General features: G+C 42.4%; 1 protein-coding gene across 1 annotated transcript in view; it reads left to right on the forward strand.

Annotated features, from left to right (window-relative positions):
* The first annotated feature begins 492 nt into the window (after positions 1-492).
* The window catches only part of RORA (RAR related orphan receptor A), an 808,637-nt gene continuing 788,312 nt past the window's right edge, over positions 493-20,817 (forward strand). Inside the window, exons 1-2 of the mRNA XM_058665752.1 lie at positions 493-573; positions 6,768-6,926. The gene's annotated coding sequence lies outside the window, so the exon portion shown is untranslated. The remainder of the gene's footprint in view (positions 574-6,767; positions 6,927-20,817) is intronic.

Consider the following 20,817-nt stretch of genomic DNA (forward strand, 5'->3'; position numbering starts at 1 on the left):
CAAGAGGCAGCCAAGACAGTGAATGTTAATGAGGTCGGGAAACATGAAAGGAAGAGGCAGTGGGAACTCAAGGGGCTATGTAGTGGTGAAAGGGACAGAATTGGTTTGTGAAGGCCCAAGGATCAGAACTAAGATGACCAAATGCACACTGCCATAAATCAATTGATTTTTTTTATCGCAGTGTAAGATACTGGTTATCCCACCCAGGATGACCTCTTAAAAAGTTCACTTGCTTCCTGACTTAAATGATTGTGACATCTCTAGGGCTATAGGTATGCTCTGGAAGAGGATATGGTTTGGATATTTTCTCCCCTTCTGCCTCTATGATGAGTATTTGGGAAGCCATGTAGCATAGTGCTGAGGGCATGAGCTATGCCAGTGAATTCCCTGGGTTCAAATCCAGCTGCTTCATTGATTGAGAATAATGGGAGTACTCGCGTGTTGGGGTTGGCACTGACTCTTCTATGGTTCATTTCCACCCATTGTCCTTAACACCCAGGAGCCTGAGGTTTATGAGCTGTATCACCTGGCTGTTCAGCCCTATCACTTCCACTGAGAATCCACCAACAGAAGGTAAGAATAGAGGAGTCAGGGCATTTATTAATTCCCCAGTAGGATGGTACTTTAAAATATTTATGGGAAATGACATTGTGGCACAACAGGTTAAGCCATCACTTGCAACACTATGTTCAAAACCAGGCAACTCCACTTCCAATCCAGCTTTCAGATAATGCACCTGGATCTGCAATAAATGATAGCTCAAGTACCTGAATCCATGCCCCACCCCCAACACATGTGAAAGATCGCATGGACTTCCTGGGTCCCGGGTTCATCCTGGTTCAGACGTGGCTGTTGTGGCCATTTGAGGAGTCTCTCTCTCTCTCTCTCTCTCTCTCTCTCTCTCTCTCTCTCTCTCTCCCCCTCCCTCCTCCTCCCCTCCTGCCTCTCCCTCTCCCTTTCCTCCCTCTCTTCCTCTTCTGTTCTTCTCTCTTCTCCTCCTCGCCCTCACTTATCGTTCCCTCTATCAATTATACTATGTACTACCTTCAAATAACTATTTTTGAAGTTTCTAGAGGAAAATCAAATTAAAATTTTAATTTGGTTTGGTGCAAAACAGGTTAGAAATTCATGCATGTATTTTTTTCATAATATGCCTTTTTGTGAGCTTTCTGAAAACTCTTGGGACCACCACGCACTCTATAAGTGGTAGATTGGAAAGTGAGTGAGATCTTCTACAGGCAAAGCACCTGTAGCAGAAGGTGACTTCCCTTCTACAACCACAGCTCACTCTGAATTCTGAGAATGCTGTTTCCCTGCCATTTCCTAGTGCTGTAATGGTAGCGGGGATTCCATTGTTGGTGGTCTAAAGGTGCCGCACCAGGGGGACAGGAGGAAGCTTGTATCCCAACCCTCAGGACTCCCAAAGCCTCACCAAGGACTATCAGTATGACCACCGAGGACTACATCCCTACTGCCAAGGAGACTACTGGGGAAAAGGAGTGCCTTCAGAGGCCAAGAACTTTGAGGTCACTCACCCCCATTTGGACCTACAATGTGGGATGGAAGAAGCCCAATTCCTGCCTTGAAGGATCCAGGGTCATCGGAACGACAACCAGGATCCCTGAGCGGTCCGCAGAAACAGAAGAACAGTAAACTTCCTTCAGGACGAGGGAGAGGAGCTTTCTCTGGTCCTTGTCTGCTTGCAACTTTGGGTCCCCACCCTCTTTTGTAAGGACCATCAGGATTGCTCCAGAAATCCCTCACAACAAACAAACATGAACAAACAAATTAGAATAGATAGACAGAGAACAACTAGGAAAGTTTAGAAACAGACAGGAAGCGGCCAGCTGGGATGCACTTATAACTCACTGGGTGGGACACAAAGATCAGTTACTCCTCTCTGGGGTGTTGAAGATTTCTCTGCACACCGCTCCCAAAAACGTTCACCTAAACTGTTGACATTTGTCCTGTTAAAGTTATAGAGTTAGACTACCCGAAAAACAACCAGGTTCAGCAAAATCATGCTTCAATGCTATAAAATGCTAAATACTAACATTGAAATAGACAAGAGACAGCTGAATAGCAATATATAGCCATTTTAAGGTATATAGAACATGGTTAAATATAAACCAAAATTGAAATGTCCATGAGGAAGTCACAGGTTGTGGCCGAGAACATGCATTTCTGTAGTAACATATTGGTTAATCAGTACCATGCCAATTAATGCCATAATGTTGTAAATGGCTGTAAATATTATGTTGGGTTTTTTACTTGATTGGGATGATACTCTGTTGGTTCTACCTTCAGACCAGAGATGGTCTCACCAAGAAAACTTACCAGGACAATAAGATGCTGGACTTTATGATTGGTCAAAACCTCCAATGAAAGAATCTCAACTGAATTTGAACTATGGAAATGCAACAAGGTGGAGCAATCCACCGTGGGGAGAGGGTGTGGGGAGGGTTTGGGGAGGGGCGGGGGGAATTCCAGTGCATAAAAACAAATGTGTCACATTATGCAATGAAATTAATAATAATAAAAATAAATAAATAAATAAATAAATAAATAAATAAATAAATAAATAAAAAAAAATAAAGGTGCTGCACCGTTTCTAGCAGGGCTTCTTAATCCTGAGTAAATGCAACTTCTTTATTAAACTCTTTTCAATTCCACAAAAAAAATACTGAATATGCTATCTATTTTCTGGTAAGAACCCTGATAGATATGATGGTTAAGGAAGCTACTGTTTGTATACAGTACCAGGCCAATAATCAGTGCTCCTTGGACAGGGAAGACGGGTATGACCAGCAGCAGCACCAGTAAGTATAGTATTAGCACCAAGAGGAATAATTGAGCATCTCCTTATGTCTATTTTTGTAGCCATCCCAGGGCAATCTAGTTGATGAACCACTGAGTGCCCTTATGATACCAAATAAGCTGAAAATACTTGTTTGCTTGGAAAGGATGAACCTAAAGGGAAAAAATAAAGCAATGCGAGTGGGAAGACTCCAGAGCCACAAATGCACACAGTGACATGGAGTGCACTGGTGATGTGAGGCCCAGCAGAGCTGAAACCAGAGGACGGGGAAAGATTACTGCAGTGGAGCCCTGGGACAGTGGATGCTGGAGCAGAGCCATCCCAGATCCAGGAAGGAAGGTTTGGTGGAGCTCGAATTGGACTGCTGCTGCTTCAGTGATTGTATGAACATACATCTCTACCCCAAATGCCATAAATCATTTTTTCAGTGCTTAGTTAGAGAGAGATGAGCTCAAGCAATTTGCAATTTGAAATGAACTGGCTGTATCATTGTATGCCATGCACAGAATCCAGGGAAGATGATAACTCTTGGGAAACAACTTCTGAGAGCATAAATTGATTAGAGATAAACTATCATGGAGACTGACACTGTGATATAGTGTGTGAAGCCCCCATTTGCAATGCCGGCATCTCCTATGGGAACACCACTTCAGAAGTCCCATCTGATCTACTTCTTTAAGATTTTTGGGGCCCGGCGGCGTGGCCTAGCAGCTAAAGTCCTTGCCTGAAACGCCCCAGGATCCCATATGGGCGCCAGTTGTAATCCTGGCAGCTCCACTTCCCATCCATCTTCCTGCTTGTGGCCTGGGAAAGCAGTTGAGGACGGCGCAAAGCTTTGGGACTCTGCACCCATGTGGGAGACCTGGAAGAGGTTCCTGGTTCCCGGCTTCGGATTGGCACAGAACCAGCCGTTGCAGTCACTTGGGGAGTGAATCATCAGACAGAAGATCTTCCTCTCTGTCTCTCCTCCTCTCTGTATATCTGACTTTGTAATAAAATAAACAAATCTTTAAAAAAAAAGATTTTTGTTTGGGTTGACAAAAACTTCTTAGAAAAAAAATACCAAAAGCAAAAGAAGTCAATACCAAAATAAACAAATGGGACTACATTAAGCAAAGAAGTTTCTGCACAGCAAAGGAGACAATCAACAAAATAAATAAGAAACCAAGAGAATGGGAGAAAATTTTTGCGCACTACACAGAAGACAAAGGGTTAATTTGCAGAATATACAGAGAGCTCCAGAACAACAATAACATCAAAACAAACCAGTCAAGAAATGGGCACCAGAAATGGACACTTTACAAAGGAGCAAATTCAAATGGCTAACACACATGGAAAAATGCTCAAGCTCTCTGGCAATAAGGGAAATTCAAATAAAAACAACACTGAGGTTCCACCTAACACCTGAAAGAATTGCCCATATACAAAAACCTACCAACAAAACCTGCTGGCGAGGCTGTAGAGAAAGGGGAACTCTACTTCACTGCTGGTGGGAATGCAGGCTAGTGCAACCACTAGGGAAGTCAGTATGGAGAACACTTAGGCAATTAAAAATTCACCTACTATACAACCCAGCAATACACTTCTAGGAATATACCCAAAAGACTTGTTATATGATAAAGCAACATGCACCCCAATGTTTACTGCAGCACAATCAACAATCGCAAGAACTTGGAAGCAACCTAAATGCCCATCAACAGAGAACTGGATAAAGAAACTGTGTTTCATCTACACTATGGAATACTACTTGCCAATTAAAAAAATGAAATGTATTACTTTGTGGCCAAATGAGCCAAACTAGAGACCATAATGCTAAGGAAAATGAGCCAATCCCAAAAGGTCAGATATCATATGTTTGCTCTAATATAATATAATATGATGTCAAATCTAGTGATACCAAATGTGAATTTTACTCTGTGTTAATCAATGTTACCTCATACTTATACCTAATGCAACAAGAACTTGTGATGTAATTCATTAATTAAGCACCCATAAGAGGTGGATTGTTTATAACCACCTGTGATTGCCAATGTCTACATATAACTGTTAACAGTATGGCCCATAGGCAATTAAGGCCTAATCCTCACTGTACCTATATTAGGACCCCAGGATACAAGAATTAACCTACAATGAAAAGTTATTCTCCTGCATGGCTGAGAGATACTCCAGTGTAAGCATGATGGACTTGGGAAAATTCATGATGGACACACATTATGATTCTAGAAAGGAAAACAGGGGGAAGGGAGGAAATTTGGGGGGGGGGAAGAAAACCCCACTGCCAACTAGATTATATCAAAAAACAATAAAAATTTTATATATATATATATATATATATATATATATATATATATATATATATATGTGTGTGTGTGTGTGTGTGTGTGTGTGTGTATATATATAGTTTTGCCTGGTGCAATAGCCTGGTGGCTAAAGTCCTCACCTTGCAACCACTAGGATACCATATGGGTGTCAGTCCAGGCTGCTACACTTCCCATCTAGCTCCCTGCTGTAGCCTGGGAAAGCAGTAGAGGATGGCGCAAAGCCTTGGGACTCTGTGCCCATGTGGAAGACCAGAAAGAAGCTTCTAGCTCCTGACTTTGTACTGACTCAGCTCTGGCCATTGTGGCTATTTGGGGAGTGAACCAGCAGATGGAAAATCTCTCTGTCTTTCCTTCTCTCTGTAAATCTGTCTTTCCTATGAAAATAACTAAAAACTTTTAAATAATTTATTTTGAAATAAAAATGTTTTTTTAAAAAAAAGCTTTTTTTAAATTTGTATTTGAGAGGCAAATTTGCAGAAAGAACAGGAGACAGAAAGAGAGGTCTTCCATCTGCTGGTTTACTCCCCAAATGGCTACAACAGCCGGAGCTGAACTGATTCAAAGCCAGAAACAGGAGCTTCTTCCATGTTTTCACACAGGTACAGGGTTCTAAGGCCTTGGGCCATCCTCTACTGCTTTCCTAGGCCACAGCAGGAAGCTAGATCAGAAATGGAGATGGAGTAGCCAGGAAATAAACCAGTGCTCATATGGAATGCAGGTGCAGCAGGGCAGGGGATCAGCTTGCTGTGCCACCATGTTGCACCCTCCCCCGTCCCAAGTCTAAGTCTTACCCAACTGCCTACTAATGTATCTGGGAAAGCGGCAGAAAATTTTCTAAGTCCCTGGGCCCCTGCTACTCATATGGGAGATCCTACCCAAGTTCTCGGCTCCTGGCTTTAGCCTGGGCCAGCCCAGCCATTGCAGCCATTTGGAAAGTGACCAAGCAGATAGAAAAATATTTATGTGTGTCTCTTGACTCTGCCTTTATAATATGCAAGTCTTTAAAAAAAAAAGGATAAACTGCAAGTGAGATGATTCTCCATCACTGCAAGTGTTTCATTTTATAAAGCCCCACTTTGGAAGAAGGTCCTCTCAGTCTGGACCCTGGAAGAAGGTGAGGGGTAGTGGAATGGGTTGTCAGTGCGGCACTGAATGAAGAGGCTGTTGGCCCAGGTATGTGCAGGTTGTGGACAAGCAGGAGTGCTGAGGCAGCCACAGCACCCCGAGGTATCTACTGTTCTTGTCCCTTCCTAGCCCTATCTGAATGACGTCATGTCGGTAGCTTGTAATCAAACATGGTGGAATTACAACCTGGAAAACAGTAAACACTATAAATCTGGATTTTGCTTGTTTTCTTCCATTTTATGTTTGTGGTTTTTTTTTTAAGAGTTGATGTACAAGGTCATCATTTAGAGATGCATCCCGGGGCTTTAGGAACTGTGAAGGGTGTGGAAGGAACTAGAGGGGGCAGTAGCCTACAGAACTCCAGGCAGAGAGCCATCCAAGCAAGGCCTCCCTGCAGAAGCTGAGATCTTTGTTAGAGATGACATAAATGCCTTGTAACCCAAGAGGGAAGGAACCAAGAACTGGAGAAATGTTTACTGAGCTCATTCTGCTCCCTCCTGCAGTGTCTCACACTGGCCAGACCCCAGGAGAAGTGGAAGGACACAGAGCACACGTGTAAGACTCACGCATGTCAGCTTCCTGCGCTGGGAAAGCAAACACGGCAGAACAGAGCTGGATAGCAAGCTGCCTTCATGCGGTTCCTGTGCTGTGGGAAAGTCAAGGTAGGGTTCACCCCTAAAGTCTGTGTGCAGGTGTTTCCAAGGCCTCGTGGGCCAGACAAGTGCTTAGATGTTTGAGGTGAAGGACTGGGTACCTTGGTAGGCTCAGAAGAGAAGCCAACCGCGTGGGGATCCATTGGCCAGCCCTAGTCTGCTGCAGCCCAGCCCCCATGTGGAATTTTCCGATGTCCACCCTCCTCCAGCTCAGGAAATGCAGCCCTTTAGCCCTTGGAATTTGTAATGAATCCCTTTTCTTTGGCTTCTGTTATTTAGCACATTTCAGCCTAGAAAAGAAACATAAACATTTCCATGCCACATCTAATACAATTATAAGGTCATTACATATTGTGCAGCATGAAACAGCTGTTTCAAAAACCCTTATTAGAATCTAACAGAGTTTTGTTTGTTTGAGGCCAAAAAAAAAAACCCAGTCTTTTAAATTATGACTTAATGAGACTATTAAATGTTTGTCAAGAAGCAGTCACTTACCAAACCTGTATAGAGCTTGGTTGTTTTGGGTTCCTAAGAGGTTAACTGAACATTTTTCTCCTCCCAATGCCACTTTTATATACATGGGCATAGGAACAGATCCACATAGTTTGATCCAAACCATCATTTCACTCAGATTATAGCCTACCCTTTCAAAGACAAGCTTCCTAAATCTAAATAGATCTGAACTCCAAATTTCTGTGGTTCAGTTGGCTTTGACGTCAAATTCATGAAGAGTCTATGTAAAAATACCTTGGCTTCTGAAAAATCTTCTTCCCAGCAACTTTGAAGAGGAATATGCTTGTGTTGCAGTTTACCACATGAAAAACAAAATCAGTGTCTAGGTTCGGTCTTTGGGTTTTGTGTAGATTCTGTGGGGTTTTATGTCATTTCTCAATGAGTTGAGAAACATGTACTCAAGCCCATTTTCTGGGATGAGGCTTGGAGGTAGAGAACGAGGAAGGATTTTTTTTCCTGGTGACCCACCAGTGATCTAATACAGGTGTGTCATTTTGCCAGCCTGCCATATCGTGGCAGCTAATCCCTAAGCATTTATCATAATTGCTGTATCCTGCGGAAGCCTACTGTGACACAAATGTATCCCTGGAATTCATAAGTAGGTTGTTTAAATGCAAAATAATTATTAAGCACTCATTCTTGGAATCCATCCTGAGATAAGTAGCCCTTAAGAAAATGTCTAATACAAAATGACACTTGGGTTTTAGAATGTATAACCTTTTGTATTAATGGTATCCCAAGGTGTTTTACATAGTAATTGGATGGTAGTGTGGTAAGTATTTCAGTAAGTGAAATGGCTCTTGGGACTGAAGTAGAGGTTTAGCTATTCTTGGATTTCAGGTTGGATTTCATTGATTATGGGAAGGTAAGGTGAATGCCATGCTGTTTAAAAGTTGCTCAAGGCCTTCTTGTAACTTTACTGAAAATGTCCAGAGGCAGAGAGAGTCACATAGGTGAAGAAAAAAAAAAATCCCTTGGTGGTCGTTGAAGAAGCCAGGTGCACAGGTGATTGTGGGGCCACATAAACCTGCAGACCAAGGTCTCCACACAAGAGGTCCTGACATGCATTAGTTCAGGGTTCAGTCTGCTCTACCAGGTGGTAGATGGTTTTTTTGGGAGCAAGTGACTTAAAACTGCATTGCTTCCATTTTTATGTCTGCAAAATGCGAAATATTTGCTAAGGTTGGGTAGAGAATAAAAATAATGCAGCAAGTATACTTCCTGGAAGAGAGTAGATATTTTTCATAAATGGCAATTATCATAAATACCACAAATCTTCCCTGTCTGAATGTTTTCAGTATCTATTTGTATCACTTGCCATAGTAATGCTATTGTGCTTTACAATTATAAGTTATAATTAGGCAAATATGACTCATCTGACTTTCCATGTCCAATTTGAACACTGTAACAGCACATCAAGAAACAAATCAAAATGCAATTAGATGCTGACTCAATGCTAAATAAAAAGTTTATAATTGATTGTCTCATTGAGGATCATATTGTGAAAGTGAATTGATCTCTTGTCAGTCATGGGAGGGTTGGGATTGGGTCTGTGGCAAGTATGAAGATGATGAATGGAGATTCTAATTTGACATGTTTGGTGGGAGAATGTGCTAAATTACAATGGATGGGTTTTTAAAAAGAGTACAACCACGCAACAACAGGTGGAGAGAGACATTGCCCAGTACATTTGAACATATCTTATGTGTTGTTTTGAATATTAAAATATGCATGCATATTTTATATAGGCCACACCACTCAGTTTATGTAGGTAGCAGTTCCTATTTAACCCCTCCAGAAATTTATAATCATTAATTTTACCCGAAGAGTCAAAACCACAGGATTCTTTGAAATGCGTCTCCCTAGTGTGAGTAAAGTATGATTTGACTCATTTTAAAATCAATTTACAAGTAAAATGTTCAGGAACACATCTGCTAGGTAAAGCATATTCTGCCAGTATCCTGCAATAAAAAGTGACAGTGATATGTTCAGTTTTTATAATAGATAAAATTGTAGGAGCAGAGAGCATAATTATGTATTTTAGAAAGAGCATAATAGTACTTAAAACATAAATTTTAAAATCACATTTTAAACTCCTGAATCAGTTTATCAAATCACTTCATAGTTACATGTTTCTCCAGGTCAGCAGTCCTCGAGACTAAAAGTAGGGCCACTCCACAAATTTGCAAAAGCTTGTGACAGCCGCCTCCATGAAGTAGCTGGAGAACTTGCTAAGTGTTTGTGCCCTTGGAACCTGGCTTAATTCGCCCCCCCCCAACCCAACTCTGGTCTGTGAATCAATCTTCCCATTCTACTGATGAGGAAATTAAGACTCAAGAAATGAAGGATTCCAAGGCTCAAATTCTGGGCTAATTTCCTGTATATGTGTTGAAGGGAACCATTGCTTCCTTCTCCTGTTGCCCTGGCTCAGCATGACAACATCTCCCACATCAACAGTTGCCAACAACTTCCTCTTCCTGCCTTTGTCTCTGAACTTACTCCAGTCTACATTTCAGTAGTTTTCCCGTCTGCTTCTGTGGCTTCTCATTCACAACAGGCCAAGTTCAAACTCCTCAGTGTGTACCTGAGATCACTACACATCTCCACGTGCATCTTCACTCTCCTCAGCTTTGCAGGCTGAAATTCCAGCCATGCAGACTGGATGTCAGTACCTGTAAATGCCACCTCTACCCTATGGCTCCTGTTGTCTCTCTTCTTTCAAATGCCTTTCCTCTTCTTTCCCTCTCTGATCCTACGGACCCTCAAGACCCCATTGCAGTGTAACTTCCAGAGATTCTTTCCCACCTCCCTTCAGCTACCTTTGCTATACCTTTCAACGGCATTCCTAATCTTCCATGGTCATCCTTTATGCCTTATTGGATAGAAATTGGCTGATCAGCCACCACTTTGTGATACATTGGGACACTTCTTTGTCTCCTCAGGACCTAACTCAGAGCCAGATCTGTGTTGAGTGTTCCACAAGCGTTTGCTAAGTGAATAAATGTATCAGTGATAAAACATAACCCAGGGTTATTTCATTTTTTTAGTCTAATTGTCTTTTTACTGCACCAGTGCTAACTAACCAAAGATAACAAGTTCCCCAGTCTCCCTGGGTGATTCACAACACTCAGAGACTCTGTGAGCCTGGGACATAAAACCCAGAGCTACAGAAAACAGCACCAAAGGGTGATATGGTCGTTTTTTGGGGGACTACTTGCAGCACTGCTGTCTGTGAAAGATCTAAGGAAGATGCCTACCTTCTCTCTCTCTGACTTCCAATGGATCCTCAAGGTTCTTGATGTTCCTTGATCCATAGCTACACTTGATCTTAGCCAAAAAGACTGAGAAACAATCCCTGGTTCATAGCTATCTCATTCCTGTACCTGCCTCACCCAGGCTCTTTCTTCCCATGAGTCTTCACATGGCCTTTTTGTAAGGGTACTGAACATTGTATAGAGCCATCCTCATCTGGTATGACATCAACTTAAATAATTACATCTGCAAAGGTGCTATTTCCATATAAGGTCACTTTATGATATCACAGCAGATATGAATCTGGGGGGTAACAGTTAGGCCAGTACAGATAGTATCAGAAAGTCATTTCTGTGGTGATACAATTTACAAAGTAGCTAGCAAGACCCATCTTGATTTTCTTCCTAGGGGTCACTAGCTGGTAAAACTGCCATCTGCAATGCCTGCATCCCATATAGATACTGGTTTGTATTCTGGCTGTTCCAGCTCTCATCCAACTCCCTGCTAATGGCATGGGAGAGCAGCACAAGATGGCCCAAGTGTTTGGGCCCCTGCACCCATGAGGAAGAGTTGGCAGAAGCTCCTGACTCCTGGCTTTTGCCTAGTCCAGCCTCAGCCATTGTGACCATCTAGAGGATGAACCAATGCATGGAAGATCTCACACTCTCTTTCTCTCTTTCTCTGGGTGTGTATGTATGTATGGGTGTGTCTCTCTGTCTTTCTCTCTAAAGAAAGAAAAAATAACATAAGTAAAAGTGTGCATTTCCTCCTGAGTCCTTGATGGAATGTCTACAGAAGTTAGCTGGACTACATGATGTCCTTACTATCCAGTTTCCCCAGTTTCCCATGACCAGGACCCAATAACCTATGCTCGATGACTATGACATGAATCCTCCTGTCTCCAGTTGCATGTCTACCCCTTCCTGTTGGGGGGAACTCATCTTACTGTGGACTTCTGTCCAATGGAACTTTGCATCCTCCCACTGTTTGTCTCACAAGCTGACTCCCACATTCAGCACAATCTTCAGACTCACATCTCTGCATGTGTCCTTCCCCAGCCTTGCTGTGGCCCCCATACAGCAGTACCTAGCCCTGCCCAATCCAGCATCAGCTGGATTTCTAACCCTGACCCTCACAAAGGCATGACTGGAACAAAGCAAAACTATTTTTCTGCAGTAGTTTGTCTCTTGCTGAAGCCCCCCGGAGCTGTTGTAGCTATCATTTATAAACCAAAGTAGTCTGCATGACAAGCTCGAAATGTACTAACACTCCAACATCATAACCCATTAGAAGGATAAACATTCTTGGTGATGTTCCTCTCCTGAAGATGTGTTATGTTGATCGGTCTGCCTGCTTCCCTCTAGGGCACCTCTCTGAAATGCCTGCAAAGGCAAAGGCAGAGAACTAGGCTGTATTTGTACCATCATTGCTGGCATGCTGCATGGGAGATGGATGTATAGTACCTATGATATTTTTAAAATGAACTTGCTTGGAGATGTGAGGTATGAAATCCATTGAAATATCCTCTTCACCTTAAAAGAGAAAGCAGAAAATTTCACACTGATAACTTCCTCCTGTATCAGGCCATGAGGTGAGATGAGGTTTTGACAAAAATGGTACTTATTACATAACACTCCCGCCATTGACAAAATGTGTGTACAGCTTTAAAATAGAAACTGGAAAACTGCATATTGTCTGCGAAACAAACTATCTGAAGGCAGATAGACGAAATTCCTATGGCCCACACATAGGAAATTAACAATTGAAATAGGGAAGAGGCAGATCCCCTGCTGGGCATCTTAGGGAAATCTCTGAACAACAATGGCAGGCAGTTCATTGGGTAGGGTTGTAGAGGGTACCTGCAGGGACCAGCTCCTTTGAAGCCTACAGGATTGGTCCTTGTACCCACAAGATGGGTGAATCATACCACCTACAGAAAGGATTCAGTCATAACATTCTGCTGGACTAAATGAACTCTTTTCTGTAAGTTCAGATCCACTTAAAGCTATGAATGGTGTTCCCTAGAAGTTCATATTTGCCTGACCTATGAATTGTGTCCCCTTAAAGTTCATATCCACTTGAAACTTCAGAATGTGGGGCCCTTGCAGGTGTAATTATTTAAGATGTGGTCATGCTACATTAGGGTAGGCCTAACCCCAATCACAAGTGTCCTTGGAAGAAGTCTTCTATGTGAAGATTTACAGAAAAAAAAATTAATAAGGTAGTGGGGACTGGGACTGGAGCAATATGTAGCAAGAATCCATGGAACACGAGGGTGCCTGACAACTACCAAAAACTTGAAGGAATGACAGGGTTCCTTCCCTCAGAGCTCAGGGGAAGAATAGCCTTGCCAACACCTTAATTTGAGACAATAGATACTTCTTTTAAATTCTGCTTTTTTGAGTTTTATTAATTTTAATTACAGAGTGAGAGCAAAAGGCAGGGAGTGACATGGGAAAGAAGGATCTTCTATTCACTGCCATTCTCCAAATGCCCACAATAGCCTCAGTGGAGCCTGACTGAAGCCAGGAACCAGGAACTCCATCCAGGTCTCCTATATGGGTGATAGGGTATAAGAACTTGGATATTAGCAGAAAGCTAGATTGAAAGCAAAATAAGCAGAATTTGGACTGGTACTCTGATATGGGCCACAGATCTCCCAACCATCAGTTTAATCTGTTCTACCACAAATGCCCACTCCATCACACCTGTTTGAGCCATCTTATTTGGAATAATTTATTACAGTGGTCTTGGGAATCTAATAACCTATGTAATCCATTTGTATAACCTGGGAAAACTGGGCTTTCTGGTTGTTACAGGTCTAGGTCACATGAATTCACTCTCAGAATGCTCTCATCTTCCAACTCTGCTTTATTCTCTGGCTCTGCCATTTTTCTTTGCCCACCACCAAGGAGCATTCTTTCAATGCCCTAGCTTTCAGAAGGCCATCAGTGTCCCAGGCTGTCCTCCACTCCTCCATTAATGATATAAACCCATTCTTGGGGCCCATACCACCTTCTTCCATGTCAGGTTCTTCGCTTTCCTCCATATGCCACCAGTTCTTGCAGCCCTTGGGAGGCCCTGAACAAACACATAATACTTGCTGGATTTGTGTTAAGTAAGTGTTCACTCCTAATATGTCAATAGCCCAACAACAACACAAAAAAATAGTAACTGTTTCTATAGCTTTCAGTAGCTTGCTCTGAGGCTGGAATGAAGACCCTCACAATGCTGGGAACACACCATAGTCTCAAAAGGTGGTTTGGCCCAATAAAAAGACAAGTCACCTTTAAGACCTCAGATGAACTTTAAAAGCCATTGCTATGGAAGGGGAGTTGTTAAATGAATTAGGGATGTTGGAAGGCCAGTAATTTCTTCCCTCATTGGTGATTTCTAACTGGATGCACATCCCTGTGTCCAGATCCCTGTTCGATTGTTCACTCTTTTTTCCCCTAAATTTCTTTAGATTTATCTTTTGTTTATTTGAAAGAGTTACAGAGAGAGGAGGAAGAAGGGAGAGAAAGAATCTTTAACCCACTGGTTCACTCCCCAAATGGCCACAATGACTAGAGATGGGCCAGGCTAGAGGGAGAAGCCACTAGCTTCTTCTGGGTCTGGAACATGGCTGCAGGGGCCCAAACACCTGGGCCATCTTTCACAGCTTTGCCAGTTGCAGAAATAGTTAGCTGGATGAGAAGTGGAGCAGCCAAGACTCAAACCAGTACTGACATGGGATTTGAGCACTGCAGGTAGAGGCTTAGCTTTCAGCACCACAGTGCTGTACACTATCCTGTGTACATTAACTGCTTAGGCAAGAAGAGTGGGTAGGATATGCTACTGAGGCTCACATTCCAGATTAGGATCTTGACAACATTTTAATGGGACAGCAACACATCCCTGGAAATGGAACCTCTGTGAGTTGGGGAGCTAAGAGTTTTCTGCCTGCGATGAAGTCCTATTTCTTTCTGATCCAAGCCCTGCTCTCCATTCTCATCCACTGCTGCCTATAGAGATAGACTAGAATATGTAAAGGCAGTAGCACAACTGCCCCCATGATCAACCTGTCCTCCCTTCTGGCCTCCTGCTTCTGGCACCCACCTCTCCCAGATGTGCAACATTCTTAACAGCACTTCAAAACCTTCAGCCAGGAGTGGTACCCTCCACGGTTGTCTTCTTCAAATTGAATCCTGCTGTTTTGCTCAGATATTTCTATCATTTCTTCTAGTCCATCAGAACTCCCCATCTTATTTTTCAGTGTTGCTTCTGTTTTTGAAAAAAAGAAGTTTCATTTTATTTCTTGGGATTTATATCAGGAAGGGGAATCCTGATGTATCCATCCCACCATTACTGAACTAGAGGGCCCATGAAAATGGCTTAGTTTCTCTAGACCTTGCTACTTATGAGGATTTTTTTTTTACTTATTTGAAAGGCAGAGTGACAGAGAAAGTTAGAAAAGAGGGATTTTCCATCCACTGGCTCTCTCCCTAAATGACCACAACAGCAAAGGCTGTTGCCAGGCCAAATCAAGGAGCCAGGAACTCTATCCTGGTCCCCAGGCTGGAATATAAATACTTGGACCCCAAGCAAATGAGCAGAGAGCTGGATGGGGAATGGAGCAGATAGGCCTAAGCAGGACTCCAGTGCGGGGTGTAGGCACCCCTACTACAGCCTTAACTAGATATGCCACAATCCCAATAGACCTTGTTATTTTTAGTCATTAAAAGTAGAAAAGTAATGCTTATCTATCTTAGATAGTTGCAACATGGGATAAATGAAGTAACATATAGAAAGGTACTTCAGCAACAAATTGTCTGCATGTTGAGCACGGATGTGGATCTATTCATGCAGAGACTTTAATAAGTCGCCTTGCTTCTTTGAGATTCAGGTTCCTCCTCTGCAAAGACATGACAATGACTTCATGTCCTCATTTTGTCTTCCTCCATTTCTTTTTTCCCCTGAGAAGCCCATGATCTAACCACAGATTCTGTGGTGTTCCCCAAGCAGTCCATTCATTGCCAGGCATTTATCATTATACTGATGATTCTCTGTGCTTGAATCGTCACACTGTGCTCATGTGTCTCTGCCTAGAGAGGTCCTTCTCCTCTCATGAGGCTTACTCAAGCTTAGCAGTCGTTGGGAAATCTTCCCATCAATAAAGGCAGAGATTACAATTGACTGTTAGTAGATCAAGACGTATTTATTGACCATCCCTCAGTGCCAGAAGCTTGTACTCTAGCAGCAAACCTCCACTCTTACAGTGCTTTCTTTTTTAAAATATTTATTTACTTACTTGAAAGTCAGTGTTACAAAGAGACAGATAGACATAGAAATCTTCCATCCACTGGTTCACTTCCCAAATGGCCTCAACACCTAGGGTTGGGCCAGGAGGTAAGAGCTCACATGGGTGCAGAGGCAGTTGAAGTATCCCCTGATGCTTTTTGCAGGTCTTAAGCAGGGAGCTGGATCAGGAGTGGAACACCCACTACACAAACTGGTGTGCATAGAGGATGCCAGTGTCACAGGTGGCAGCTCTATCCACTCGCTCACAGTGCTACCCCTGTGGAGCTTTCTTTTCAAGAACAAAATGCATTTTATCCTTTAATTTAGGTTCACAGAGAAATTTAGTGCAAGATACAAAGAGATCCCATATATCTCCTACACCCACACAGACTTGGCCTCCCTCATTGTAAGATAGACACATTTTTTTTTTACAATTGATAAGCCTACATTGATGTGTCGATGATATTCTTCATCATATTCCAAGGTCTGTAGTTTACCATAAGGTTCATTCTCACTGTTGTTTGTGGGTTTTAACAGACATATAATGACAAGTATCCACTCTGACAGTATAGAACAAAATACTTCACTGAGCTAAATTGTACTCCAATTATTTGTCTCTCCCTTCACCCTGGGCCCTAGCAACTGCTGGTATTTTCATATACCCTGTCTATAGACATTTCAGATGGGCTTCTCTCACACTTAACAATATTCATTTAAGACTCGTCTCTGTCTTTTCATGGATTGGTAACTCATTTCCTTGCAGTGCTGAATAATACTCTGTTGTGTGGACACACCCCAATTGTTATGTATTCATCTACTAAAAGGTAGCTCCCAAGTTTTCCAATGATGAATAAAGTTACTATACATATCTGCATGCCAGTTTCTGTAGGGACATCATAAGTTTCAACTCTTCTGTCATAGGTAAAGGTATGTTTAGTTTTACAACAAACAGCCAAACAGTTCTGCAAAGTTTCTGCATTGTTGTGCATTCCCACGAGCAGTAAGCTGAAAGTCCTGTGGCTCCACAGCCTCCTCAGCGCTGGGTGGTATCTATGTTCTAATGGCTGGCTATTCTGATGGGTGTATAATGGTATCTCAGTGCTGTGTTTATTTGCATTGTCCAGTGCCTTGTGAAGTTAGGAGACCTTTTCATTGGAGCTGAATGCTTAAGCCTGATGGTCGAGTTCTCTCTGTAGTCAGAGATCACTTGACACAGCCTTCAGCAGGAACATGCTGTGTCTCACGGGCTGGGGGTTGGAGGTGGGACTGGGAAGGTAGTATTGAAACAGGACCCTTCACATTGTTTTTCTAAATCCCAGAACATTTGACACGCGATAAACACTCAATACATGTATGTGAGACATTTGCACATCAAACACAAACCTAAGCAGTCCCATGGCAGAGAGAAACCATGGCCATGAGCAAGGGTACAGAAACCCGCAGCAAGCACCTGGCATGTTCTGTCCGTGTCAAGATAACTGCCGCTCCCAAAATTGCACCCTGACTTCTGGCTAGAGCCCTCCTGGAATTTTCCCCATTCTGCAAGCACAGCTCTTTCCTCTGCTTGACAAGGCAATGTACTGAGCACTCCCAGATGGGCTTTTCCCCAGGCAGGGCCCACTGGGGCCTGAATGAGTCAAGCTAAAGCAGAGCAAGCAGAGTCAGCAATGAGACGGAGACTTAGCTGTCTCAAGATCAAAACCTCCCTGAAACAAGCATTATGGGAATCAGGAGTTCTTCTTGGGTCACTGTCCAAGGGAAGGGCTGGGTCATTCCTTTGCTGATGCCAGCCTTTTCCATGTGTGCCTGTGTGGTGCAGTCAGGGTTGATTCTTGGTCTACTGTGCAAAATTAGTCCCAAGGGAATGGTGGCAAAAATCAGATCCACTGTGACAGAACACAGGTTCTAGCCCTAGGTCCACCCCAGACCATTCAAACAACCTTGAACAGCTAGTCTTCCTGTGCCTCTGTTTCCAAATCAAATAAAATGAAATGTAATGAAAACTGCCTTCTGGCCAGGCAATGCTGAATAGTGTCAGTAAATATGAAGTGTTTTGATTAATTATAAAGTGTCCTGCAGAAGCAAAGGATTCATGTGTTCTTCTGAGATCCTCTTCTCTGTCTCTGTCTTCTGCACTCAAACCACAGAAGGAGAAGGGTAGAGAATGCAGAAGTGAGGGAGCCAACAGCCTTCAACGAAGTAATGGAATGAGAATAAGGATGATGAAGGCACCAGCCATACAACACAAAGGAACCAAACAGCAGGCTTCCTAAGGGTGTCTTGCATTATCCAAAGGGCATTGATTCCAGTCACAATAGCTAGTGTTGTCTTTCCAAACTGGATAGACATCCTGTTCCCCTTTGGAAAGGATGAACAAACTGAGACTTCAAGAAAGTCAGTGCCACGTGAGAAGTTAATAGAAGTTCAGAGTAGAACCAGGACTAGAATAAACATCTCCTGGATCCCAGCCTAGGGCTTTTTCTAGTCTAGTGTGCCATACAGAGATAAGACAAGAGGAATGCACTTTGGTACTATGGTCCATGAATCAGAAATTATCCCAAGAGAGAAAGTTTGAGCTTCATGACTCTGCAGAGATGGTTTTAAAAGCTGTTGAAGATCAGATCTCTCAACAATTTTACACACAACATTTGGATGTCTGCTTGAAACTGTCAATCAGTCTGGAGTTGAGAGTCTCCTAGTGTATGTGGGAAGCATATTCTAAGCTCGTAAGTCAAACATTACTGTTTCATAAAGGAGCAGTAAGGGAACATAAGGAAATCATTGTGGCTTTTTCCACATACAGTACTTCTGACAGGGTGTTTCAAAATTGAACTGAGGGTGAAAAACAGGAAAATAGAAATCAGACTTCAATCCAAAGATACTGTTCCTAGGACTAACAAAAACTTGAGAGGTGCAAAGCCAATTTTAAAGGACTTCAGAATATATTTCACGGGTCATTAATTTGAGATTGATGATATTAATGAATTTCTACTATCATCATAATTCCAGCAACTTTATTCCTACTTTCTTCTCAACCTAAGTTTTTTCATAAGTAAAACTAAATAAATAATACTAGATAAGGATTCTAAAAACAAAAAAAATTAATAGTTTAAAAGTTCAACTACTAACAGGAATGGTTCCATCTCCTGTTTGTGACTTGAAACCATGACACATGTGGAATGGATTATAGTCATGGTTTCCTTTCAGGATATATAAGTCTCAATATTCATTCCCTTAAAAATATAATTTTTTTAATTTATTGGTATCTACTTGAAAAAAGGAAACAGAGACACACAGAGAGATACTTTCCAGTCCCAGGCTGGGACAGAAGGAAGCCTAAAGCTCTGAGCTCCATTCAACCTCCAAGCTCTGGCCTCCCATTTGGATGGCTGAGCCTAATCCTACAGCCAACATCTGCTATGTCACGAAAAGCATTAGCAGAAAGCTGAGAAGTTGGAGCTGCAGTCAACACCGCTGGTATGGGATGTGGGCATGGTCATCTGTGGCTTATCCCATTGCTCCACAACACCAACCCCTCCATTAAGCCTTTGACTTCAAACATTCCTGAACCTTCCTTTTTAAGATTTAGCTATTTTTTTATTGGAAAGTCAGATATACAGAGAGAGGAGAAACAGAGAGGAAGATCTTCCATCTGATGATTCACTCTCCAAGTGACCACAATGGCCAGAGGTGAGCTGATCCGAAGCCAGGAGCCCAGAGCCTCTTCCAGGTCTCCTATGTGGGTGCAGGGTACCAAGGCTTTGGGCCATTGTCAACTGCTTTCCCAGGCCACAAGCAGGAAGCTGGGTGAGAAGTGGAGCTGCTGGGATTAGAACTGGCACCCATGTGAGATCCTGGCATGTGCACGACAGGGACTTTAGCCACTAGGCTACCACACTGGGACCTTCTGAACCATTTTTAAAGCCATATACAACAGTTAAGTACAAAACTTTGGAACTGTACCTATGGAATATACAAAATCTGGCTCCATGATGTTAGAACACCATAATCAAAGACACAAAGTAAAGAAATGTTTCTTTACTAATCAAAAATTCCTAACAATTTACATATTGTCATGAGTCATATAAAGATATTTTAGTGCATTTGGGTCCAGAAATATATCAGTGATCTGTGAAATTTTATTATATGCGAAGTTGGTTGCCTCAGTTATTTTGTTATAGGAACAAAAGCTGACAAATACAGATGGCATTCCATATGATTGCATTTATGTAACATCCTCAAAATAACACCGGTTTGGCACTGGAGATCATATTAGTGGCTGTCAGGTAGTATAGATGATGAGGGAGTGGTAAGTGGGGATGTGCCTCCATGGACTAGTCTCTGTGGAGTTGCTGTGCATCTTGATTGACCTGTTGGGCACAAGAATCCACATGTGACAAAATCACAGAACTATGCACACATGTTGCAAAGTCCATTTTCTGGTTGGATATTGTGCTGCACTTACCTACATTGTAAACTTTGGGAGAAACTGGCTGAGAGATATATGGGGCCTCTTTGAAACTCGGTTTAAATCAATAATGATATCAAAACTAAAAGTTGCTAAATAGATGAAATTAATTTAAGAAGCAGTCTGAGCATCTCTGGCAAACAAAATGTGATCACACACTCCCTATGGCTCTCGGGGGTGGAGTAGTCTACCTAATAGGACGCTCTTGTCATCACACCACCTCCCTCGGGACCCCATCCCTGCATCCCCTGGCTCTCAGAATTCCCTCCATTTCTGTTTTCAGCCTTCTTGATGCATTAGGAGTGTTTCTCGTTTAAAAAGAACATGTTTATTTTTCTTGATAGAATTCTAGAATTTGTGCATATGAAGTTGTAAGTCTGAGCCATT

Source organism: Ochotona princeps, chromosome 6 (assembly GCF_030435755.1).
Source record: "Ochotona princeps isolate mOchPri1 chromosome 6, mOchPri1.hap1, whole genome shotgun sequence".
Lineage (NCBI taxonomy): Eukaryota > Metazoa > Chordata > Mammalia > Lagomorpha > Ochotonidae > Ochotona > Ochotona princeps.